The following is a 9,068-nucleotide window of genomic DNA, read 5'->3' on the forward strand; positions in this document are numbered from 1 at the left end:
TGCTACGTTTTTGCTCCTTTGATTTAATCACTTTAGGACCAGTTTTGCTTTTTAGCATCCAAGGAGCTCTCTGGTAATGAGATTTGTAGTTTAAATTAATTTATTGAAAAATACTTTCTTTACTTTAGTGGTGCTTATTTCCCTGTCAACCCCTAGTTCTTCGTATAACAGAAAAAAATCAATAATCCCTCTCCACTTAACAAGGCAAATATAGTACTATCTATCTTATCTCTTCTTGTATGGAAATCATTATTCAGTTCTCATTAGCTCTGACATTCTCCCCTATAATTTTCTAGGTCTACCTTCTCTCTCTCAAGATCTGATGACACGCAGTGTTAATACTGCACCTCCATAGATCTGAACACTCTTCATCACTATATTTATAGTTAGGGTTGCTCTTCTTATGTACATTACTTTGCACTTATCAACATTTTTTTGCCCAGTGTAAGTAACAAAAAATTATTTCACAGGTATTCTCAGTTTACTTTTTGCTACTAAGAATAATTCTGTGTCATCAAGGACATTCTTGAGACACCTACCTGGCTTTTTCAAGTCCAGAAGTATATCATCCTTAGCTGACAGAGGTCTAACATGTAAGACTCTATATGAAACTCCATATGTAACAAAAGGTAATTTTACTGTTTGCCTTTGCTGAGGCATATGGTCAGGATGGAGGTAATTCAGGTAAAGAAAATGCCAGGAGGACTGTGTGGATGAATAAGGATGAATAAGGAGCTCAAGGAAAAACTGACAAAAAAAGGCAGCATACAGATGGTGGGAGCAAGGACAGGTAACCTCAGAGGAACCTGAGAGATACTGTCCAAGCATGCAGGGATGAGGTTAGGAAAGTCAAAGCCCAAATGGGATTGAATCTGGCCAAAGATGTCAAAGACAGCAAGAAGGGCTTCTGTAACTACATAGGTGACAAAAGAAAGACTAGGGAAAATGTGGGCCCATTGTTGAAGGGGCCAGGGGCCTTGGTGACACAGGACATGGAAAAGGCTCAGGTACTGAATGCTGCTAGCAAGATCTTCAGGAATCGTAGGTCTCAGAGAGCAGGGAGAAAGCCTGGAGCAAGGCAGACATACCCTTGGTGGAAGAGGATCAGGTCAGGGAATACTTAAGCAAACTGGACTATGAAAGTCCATGGGCTCTGAAGGGATACACCTACAAGTTCTGAGGGAGATGGCTGCTGGCATTGTGAGGTCACTCTTGATAATCTTTGATCAATCACGGTGATTAGCAGAAGTGCCTGAAGGCTGGAGGAAAGCAAATGTCACTCCTGTCTTCAAGAAAGGCAAGAAGGAGGGTCTAGGGAACAACAAGCCAGTCAGCCTTACCTCGATCATTGGGAAGGTGTTGGAGCAACTAATCCTGGAAACCATTTTCAGGCACCTGAAGGACAAGAAAATCATCAGGAGTAGTCAGCATGGCTTTACCAAGGGGAAGTGATGCTTGATCAACCTTACCACCTTCTATGATGAAATGATTGGCCTGGTAGACAAGAGCAGAGCAATGGATATTGTTGACCTGGACATCAGGAGGTTTGGACCAGATGACCTCCAGAGGTCCCTTCCAACCTCAACCATTCTGTAATTCTAGGAAATTGAATGATTCTATGATGAATGATTGAATGATGAAAGTGAATGATTCTAGGAAAGTGAATTTTCATACCTGACAAGCTGGTTACATCTGTAAAGGCTCATTTTAAGGAAATAAGGATTGAGATAAAAGAGAAGGGCATTCTCCTTACCGAGGAAAGCTATGCCTCATAAAAGTGGATTTTTTTAAGGAATACACAAGCACATAGAGAAGAAAATCTATTTGAAATTGTGAGGCTGAATAACCAAAACATTTTCAGTGAAGTGCCTCATAAGAATCAGTTAAAGAAAGAAGCCATCATGGGAAAAGAGGAAAGGTTATTCTCAGGATTTATGACATGTAAAATGTAGGAAACAATGGATATAAATGAAATTATAAAATCTAATGGAACTGGTTTTCACAGTGGAGGAACATTTTCAGTAGAATCCCATAGTGAGCTGTGCTGGAATATATGTTGTTATGTACTTATTTGTAAATGATAGGTAGGTAAATAATGAAATAACAAATTTGGCTCATGATAGAAGCATTCAAGATATGCATAAATAAAGATTATGGCTGATTTGCTTGACATATAGCTGAATGGAATGGCCTTCAGTGGCCTTCCACAACTGCTCAGTTTGGAGAAATGAGGTGCCAGGCCAAGAACAGAGGTGTCAGACATAAGTGTCCTCAAGGAGACTGTGGATCCTGCTCTACTCATGAGTATCTGATGCATTTTCCACTGCAACCAATACCATTGTCCTTAGCTGTGTCCTGATGGAGGAAAAGTGGTCATACCACTGCAGCTGGACTGCTTAAGTTTCATGCTCTACTATTTCATTTGTTTATCCCTCTGACATTAGACAGGGCCCCTCTCCATGCAACAATACTTGGTGGTCAATGCCTTGACTGCTGAGCAGTTGAGTCAGTCATGACTGGTCTGACATTTGAATGGTGCTTGCCCAGTCCATCAGAGGTGGCAAGAACCAGTTGGAGCTTTTTCTCATTTTGTATACTGGGACATTGCCTGTTGGGTGTTCACCAACGTTGCTTCAGACATCACTCAACTATCAACTACAAAGAGTAAGTGCAGTTTTTCAGATCCACTTGGCCAACAGTTTCATCTAAATGCATGAGAATTTCAATGTTTTTCACTTCTTGCAGAAGCCTGGCTTTGTTGTCCATGACCATCTTGCATAACCTAAGAGTGTCAATGACATTTTTGTTCCTCATCATGAACTACATGGTTAGAAAGTAACATAAATATGTGTCTCCTAGCATTTAGGCATCACATGCAGCCATCATTTCAGGGCCAGAATAAAGGGAACAAGAGACTAGCTCTTGTTAGTGAGGGATGTAGGGAGCATAGCTTCATTCTCCTCATGCTTTGTATGGAAGGCCTGGAGGCTTTGGAAAGTCTGAGAGACAGAGCGAGCTGGTCCTTGAACAGTTTTAGCGGATGGTGTTATGCAAACTGAAACAAACAATATGGATAAGATGGGTTACCATTACTGGTGTTCTGAGGTTCAAGTTACCTGGAACTGTTTCTTCCCAAGCAAAGGAAAATCCTTCAGGTGTGCCCTTGACAGCAATAGAGGAAGTACAAACATTTCCAGCAGAGTAATACACCTCACTAGGGAGTCTCCTGCTGCATGGGAGTCACCCTTTCAGCTATCAATACTATATGCTGCCATTGGCATTCACTCCTTGTACCACACCCTGATATATCATTTATCCAGTCTGCATAGAAATAGCTAAATTTACCATTGCTATGGTGTTTCCTGCCTTGCAACTTCTTGTTCCCCCTCAGGATGTTATAGCTGTCACCATTTTGGTTAGATGAACCCAATACCACATTTTTCTGCTTTGGCTTGCAATTTCAATCCCAAGGAATTCTCTGCTACTTGTTAACATGTGTCTTTCTTCATAAGGTGTGACTCTAGTCTTTTGTTTCATGCTTCCTTGGCATTACCTGCTATGCCAGTGCAGGATCCTCTCTTTTTCCTGTCTCTTGCAAAAGTCCAGGAATCCCTAAGGCCTCTCATGTGAAAGACTAGAGCCTTCTGTTATTTATGCTTGAAAAAGTGATTGTGTCTTTCTCTTCTCTTCCTAGGAAGATTCAGTCAGATTATTCAGCATGGAGCTAAGAGAGCTACTGTCTGTCACTGTTTAACTCACCACTGGATAAATGTAGGTATTGCTAAGATAATTGTGACAGTTGACTGAGCCATTGCAACAGCTTATCACTGATGAAAAAAGCAGATTTTGTTCCCCTGTTCTTTCCCCTGCTCTTCATTTTTGTTCAACACTGGAAGGGGAGGAGTTGGAAGAGAGAAGTGGGATCTCCCACCGTATGCAGACACAATCTGCCATTTCAACTCACCTCATCTTGAGGAACTACTTCTTTAGGTTGAGCTAAAGTTTCAGTGTTTACAAATCTCTGTCATTGTCAGCTTTAAGCAGCTAAGTAAGGTTGAAGGGCCAAGTCAGGTTCATTTGTGAGAGTTCCCACTGAAACAGCAAGGATTTAGGTTTTTTCTAAACCTACTGAAAAAGAAAACAAAAGTCTAACATTTATCACTTAAAACTGATGCATTCATTTGAGCAATATTTCATCTTTCAGTTCTGTTAAATGGAGGAGTTAAATTCTGGTAAATGTTTGAGGAGTCTGCCCTGTTACTACACTGAAATGTAACTACCACTGCTTGTTCCTGTTTGCACACTTGTATAATTCAATTGAGTACAGTGGAATAGTACTGGGGAAGCACTGACTTACTATGTTTATAAAATGCACCTAGGTAAAGGGTGCCAAACAGTGCATCAGTCCTCCATTATGGAAAGTATCTAATGAATGAAACAAACTTTGAAGCAAAAAGAAAAATGAAGTGGTTTCTGCCAGTCATTATGTTTCTGCCATTCTTGTTTCCATCCATCTCTGCAGGGCTGGATTCCACCAATGCTGGAAACAAAGCACAGCACAGCTGAAAGAGAAGAGGCAGATGGAAAGACATCTCTGGATACTGACTGTCCTGCAGAGCAATGCAGCTTGGGCAAAGCATTGGAGTGCTGATACTCCCCATGGAGGAGAGGGGATTCAAGAATGCTGAAGAGAGATCCTTCTTGAAAAGAAGATCACAATTACAGAATGACAGAATGGCTGAGTGTCGTGGTTTTACCCCAGCCAGCAACTAAGCACCACACAGTCGCTCACTCATCCCCCCCCCCAGTGGGATGGGGGAGAAAATCGGGAAAAGAAGCAAAACCTGTGGGTTGAGATAAGAACAGTTTAATAGAACAGAAAAGAAGAAACTAATAATGATAATGATACCAATAATGAAAGGATTGGAATGTACAAATGATGCGCAGTCCAATTGCTCACCACCCGCCGACCAACACCCAGCTAGTCCCCGAGCAGCGAATCCCCACCCCCACTTCCCAGTTCCTATACTAAATGGTATGTCACATGGTATGGAATACCCTGTTGGCCAGTTTGGGTCAGGTGCCCTGGCTGTGTCCTGTGCCAACTTCTTGTGCCCCTCCAGCTTTCTCGCTGGCTGGGCATGAGAAGCTGAAAAATCCTTGACTTTAGACTAAACACTACTTAGCAACAACTGAAAACATCAGTGTTATCAACATTCTTTGCATACTGAACTCAAAACATAGCACTGTACCAGCTACTAGGAAGACAGTTAACTCTATCCCAGCTGAAACTAGGACACTGAGAGTGGAAGGGACCTCTGGAGGTCATCTGGTCCAACTCCCCTGCACAAGCAGGGCCACCTACAGCCAGATCAGGCAGCTGCCTTACTTTCTGTCACACCTTATGATACAACTGCTTCTCTACCATGTTCTGTGATTATTGGAAAGAGTCTAAGAGTGACAGGCCAGATTTTAATGCAGTTTGAATCATGGAAGTAAGTGGAAATGTGTCAAGAATGCCTGTCTCTGACCCTGTGAAACTCTCCTTGTCACATTTGAGTCCTAGTGGTTGCTCATATTATGGGAATGAACATAAGAATAGCTGTATCAAGATCTTCCTAGCCCTGGATCTTGTCTCTGACACTTGCCAATAGGAGATTCCCAGTTAGAATATGTGAACATAGCAAGTGTGTAGTGGTCTTGCTGAGAAAACTCCCACAGCCCTTCTGATTTGTTGCTTGGAGACTTTCTGAGCCAGTGATAGTGTCTTTGTATTTTAAGACTAAACCTAATTTTTATTCCATTAATTTTCCATTTCCTGGGGGTGGGTAGTTGTATACCAGAGGGACACATTGTACATCACTCTGTTGCAAAACCTAATGTATTCCATAGCAAAAGTTCTCTATTTTGCGACCTGGTAAAAAAAAAAAAAAAAAAAAAAGAGGAAATCACAGCTCTACAGCGTGGTAAAGAACATGGAGATTTGACTAAGATGAAGAGATAGGGTTATATCTAGCAGCTTTATTGTTTTAAAGCTCCCAGAAGTCCCAGTGGTTGTCAACACTAAAAAAAGACTGCCACTAGAGATACAATGATAGGCCAGTGCACACAGGAATGTCTTCAGTCAATCTTGGAAGTGGAGGTCTGATCAGATCCATAGGTGAAGTAATTTTGCAAAATTCTTGCCCCAGAAATCATATAATGGAATTGTCACTACCCTTGCTTATACCCAGTTCACAAAGTTGTTTCTGCAATTTTGAGGCCTACAGACATGTCCTAAATAAAAAAGAAAAGAAAGAAGAAAAAAGGAGAGTAGGTATTGCTGTTGGAGAGCTATCTTCCTGCTCTAAATGACAAAAAGAAAATGTAAAGAATAAGGTTACAGATGAGATGAAAAATGGTAATTATTTTAGGGCAAAAATGCATGGAATTGTTCATAAATATAACCATTACAGATTCAGAGAAGTCAACATTGAGATTATATTTGCAAGAAACTGGAACGAGTTAATGTCAAGAAATTCAGAATCTGAGGCATGGGCACATTACCTCCAGTTGAAATGAGGGCATGTAAAAATTGTGTGATTCTTATTAAGGTGTTAATCTGACTGCAATCTCTGGGCTAACAAAGTAGGAAATTTTTCCTATTTCCCAGGAACTGGGATGTTGACAATCACTGTGTCTGAAGAGTATACTGGCATAAATAAGGCACAAATACCTTTCTAGAAGCAAAATCCTGTTTCTCCTGGAATGTGTGTGCACTGAAGGCTAAAATGAGAGCTGAAATGATAACTTGGTATTTGATCTATGTGAGCTAGGTAACACTGGGGTAAATACTACCCTCCTATATAAATTCTGAGATAGGATGAGACCTTGTCAGCAAGAATGCCTGACAGAGAGAATTCAGAGCACAGTGGAAGTCACAGGAGTGCTGTAGGCTTCACAAAGAGGCAAGATTATGCTAAGTGCATCAGCTGACATTTGGAAACTGTTAGGGTAGCAGTAGCGGCACTATATAAAACCCTGATGACACCTGCTCAGAAATACTCTGTATGATCTCAGCCAAACCTACTGGAGGGACCAGACATCCTTGAGCTTCAACTGACCCCTTACAGGAGCTGCTCACCAAGCCCCTGCTCAACTCCAGACCTGGAGCAATGTGCTGTAGGGTGACCACATCTGCCCAGCTGCCACACATTCATGCCACCATACTTGCTCCTGCCTCTGTCCAATATGGCACTTTGCTGGCCCCTCAACACCCCCAAAGGCCATTGAACATGTCTCAGGCCTGCCATCAGCCCCAGTCATTCAGTTCCTCCTCTCTCCATGGTGTGCCAGCATAACGTCCTTCCTCTGGAGCTGCTCCTTTGCTTCTGGGCCTTGGTCAGTGCCCAAGAGGCACTGACAAGCCACCCACTTGCTTTCAGATGGGACAGATCCTTACAAAGCAATGCTATGGGTTGTTGCCTCCCTGGGCTCTCTGTCTCAAGCACTTCACATTGATGACTTGCCAAATTCGAAACCAACAGCAGCCTAGAGCCAGTATCACTGGGCACAGCACGAGCTGCCTTGTCCAGACAAGAAGAGGGCCCCAGCTAGTCCTGTCTCCAGCAGCTTTCCATCCACTCCATGAGTGCACAGAGTGCTTTGCCTCCTGGGTGCACGCTCTGCCCAGAGCCACAGGCAGTGGCTGTGTCCGATGCCTGCCAGCCCATCCAAACAGAGGGACATCCTCCCTCCCAGGGACCAGAGCCTGCCCTGGCACTGGAGCAGCAGCACCTGGGCTCTGGGCTCTCCATGGCATGGCCTCTTTGCCAGCTGCTGACCCTGAGGGGGACCTACCTGCCTTGCTGCTGCGTGTTGGCTGGTGGTGACAGGCACGTCAGGACATGGCAGTTGCTCTGGGTCAGCCCGAAGGCCAGCCCAGAGCAGTATCTCCCTGGCAGTGGCTGAGAGCCTTGCTGGTGTCTGAGGCTGTGTGGCAATGTATAGTGGTTTCCTGCACACACCTTCTACATCTTCTACTGCCTTGAACCTAATGCCCTTGCATCTCTCCTGCTACCTTCACTGCCACCTGGGGTTGAGCTCTGTGTGCAAAGGCATCTGAATTTCACTGGAAATTATACTTTTCTGTGGTTTTACCTCTGAATGCTTGTTGTCTTCATGTGGACTTGGGAAATGTCCCATGTGAACAAGGCTGGCTGTCCTATGGCAAAGGCTTTTACCAATAGGTCTCTGAGGGCATGTTGGGCTGGACACTTTGATCACAAACATGCCATGCTGGTTGGTTCCTCTCCCTTTTATTTTGATCAATTTGCTTTCCATCAAGCTTCCTCCTTGTCAGCGCTAAGCAAGTAACACATGGCTAATATAGAAAAGGAATAGTGAAGTTTGTGCCTTCCCAGCCAGATCAGCCAGAGGACCTTTCCAAATATGCTTGTCATTCACTTGTTATCTCAGACACTGCCAGAATATTTTGAGCAGCAAACACCACTGCAGCCCTGCCAGCTGAAGGGGGTCAGCTGGCAGGCTGGCTGTCCAGTAGGAAAACACTCTTTTCCCCACCTCACATTGCTCAATACCTGGCTGTTTTCCAACTTAACAGCAGTTTCCCTGTTGGCTTTGTTCCAGAGCCTAGCTGTTCTAGTCCAGGTAGATCAGAAATGTCACAGCTCCTTTGCCTGGACAGTTGGGCATTTTATCTGAGGAAGATGACAGGTTAGTCTGTCTTGGCCTGCCTTTGACAAACTGCCTTTCATCCACTTTTCCTTGTAGTGCAGACTGTTGCAGAGCATCACCTCTTGGTGAAGGCCAGAGCATATTCCCCAACCCTCTGGACAGCCATTTTTTCCCCAGACCTTGTCATTCCTAGGCCTTGCTCCAGCCCATGCATGATGTGTGCATGGTCTAAGAAGGCAGCTCTGGAAATCCTTCGTGAAGGGGGACTAGGCAGGTGTCAGCTCAAGGTATGGTTCCACTAGAATAAAAGTTCTCCCCACTTTGTCATCTGGCCCCAGAGATCATTGAACTCTGGCCTGGCCACTGTAATGGCCACAAGAGGTCCCAACAGG

The 9,068-nt window shown here is 43.7% G+C and overlaps 1 long non-coding RNA gene across 1 annotated transcript in view; it reads left to right on the forward strand.

The window, feature by feature from the left end:
- The window catches only part of LOC138688127 (uncharacterized), a 34,389-nt gene extending 28,538 nt beyond the window's left edge, over positions 1 to 5,851 (forward strand). Inside the window, exon 4 of the long non-coding RNA XR_011327179.1 lies at positions 4,523 to 5,851. This is a non-coding gene — a long non-coding RNA (uncharacterized lncRNA). The remainder of the gene's footprint in view (positions 1 to 4,522) is intronic.
- The last annotated feature ends 3,217 nt before the right edge of the window (positions 5,852 to 9,068 follow it).

Source organism: Haliaeetus albicilla, chromosome 12 (assembly GCF_947461875.1).
Source record: "Haliaeetus albicilla chromosome 12, bHalAlb1.1, whole genome shotgun sequence".
In the NCBI taxonomy this organism is placed as follows: domain Eukaryota; kingdom Metazoa; phylum Chordata; class Aves; order Accipitriformes; family Accipitridae; genus Haliaeetus; species Haliaeetus albicilla.